Here is a 1775-nt window from a genome sequence, read left to right as displayed (position 1 = left end):
GGAGCAGCCCTAAAAAAAACCAAAAAGACAAAAAAAAAAAAAAAAAAAGAGAGAGAGAGAGAGAGAGAGAGAGAGAAGATAAATGCAACAACACATTAGTTTTGACTTTTATAATTACCTATGGATTTACTTTGACTGATGCTCTTTATTTCTCTGTGGGACTTTGTGTATCGTCTCGTGTCCTTTCGACTCAGCTTGACACACTCCCTTTGGCACGGCTCGTAGGGCTGATCTCCAGGCAAGGACTTCTCTGATTTAGTTTATCAGGGCGTGTCTTATTTTTTCTTCATTTCTGGAGGAAAATTTATGTCAGACAGAGAACTCTTGCTTGACAGCTTCCCCACGTCCCCCGACCCCGGCCCCTTCAAAACGTTAAACATGTCACCCTAGTGCCTTCTGGCCTCCATGGAATTTGATGAGAACTTGTCAGTCTTGTGGAGGATCCCTTCCGAGAAGTCACTCCTGCTGTGCTGCTTTCAAGATTCTCTCTTTGGCTTTGGCTTTCGTTTGTGTGCTGGTTTGTTTCTGCCTCACCCGGGGCATGTGGAAGTTCCCGGGTCAGGGACCGAACCCGCACCGCAGCAGCGACCCGAGCCGCCACAGTGACAAGCTGGATCCTTAACCCACGGTGCCACAAGAGCAATCCTGTCTTTGGCTTTGAACAGTTGGATGACACTGTGTCTTGGTGTCGGTCTCTCTGGTTTTATCCTGTTTGGGATTCACTGAGCCTTCTGGAGGCATACATTCAGGCTTTCATCAAATGTGGGCAATTGCTGGCCATGCGTTCTTCAAACACTCTTTTTGGCCCCGTCTGCTTTCGTTTCCCGGGCCTCCCGCAAGGCATGTGCCCTCTCCTTGATAACGTCCCACGGGTCTCTTAGACTCTGTTCATTTTCCTTCATTCTTTTGACTTTCTGCTCCTCAGACGAAACAACTTCAGTTTTTCTCTCTTCCAGTTCAGTGATTCTTTCTTCTGCCTGCTCAACTCTGCTGTTGAGACCTTATCGTGAATTATTCACTTCAATTTTTTGGGTACTTTTCAGTTCCCCATTTTCTACTTGCTTTCTCTTTATAATTCCTATCCCTCTATTGATAGTCTCTGTTTGTTGAGACGGTTCTCCTGGTTTGCTTTAGCCTTCGGAACATGTGATAGAAAGCTACTTGAGTCTTTGTCTAGTAAGTCCAACGTCCGAGCCGCTTGACAAAGAGATTCTGCTCCTTTCTTTTCATCCTGTGACTGGGCCATGCTTCTTTGTTTCTGTGCATGCCTCACAATTTTCCACTGAAATCTGGAATATTATTATATTATTATGTGAGTATTATTATGTGGTGACTCTGGAATCTGCATTCTTCCCGGCCTTCAGGGTCTTTGTGGTTGTTGTTGTTGCTTTCTGCGGGTTGTGGTTGCTCTTGGTTTCGCGAGGTTTCCAAACCGTTTTCCAAAGAGGTATGTTCTATCATGTGTCGTCTCTGAAGTATCTGCTCTTTTAACTTGTGGTCAACTAGTGCTTTGACAGAGCTTTCCTTAAATACTCAGAGCTGCAAACGAGCAAACAAACAAGCAAAAACACAAAGAAGAAGGAAAATGAAGAAGGAGGAACATGAGGGACAGAATACCTGCCCGGCCTCTGCAGACTGGCTCTGTGTCGGGGCGTTCCTTCCATGCTTGGCCAGTCCGTTCGCAGCTCTGCCTTAGCCGTGGTTTCTTATGTTTTTCTGAGCCTGCACATCAACTGGAGGTGGAAGCTCAGAGTGTTGTCAGGTCTGTTCTGAGC

This window comes from Sus scrofa, chromosome X (genome assembly GCF_000003025.6).
Source record: "Sus scrofa isolate TJ Tabasco breed Duroc chromosome X, Sscrofa11.1, whole genome shotgun sequence".
Taxonomy (NCBI): Eukaryota; Metazoa; Chordata; class Mammalia; order Artiodactyla; family Suidae; genus Sus; species Sus scrofa.
Note: the sequence above shows the minus strand (reverse complement) of the source record.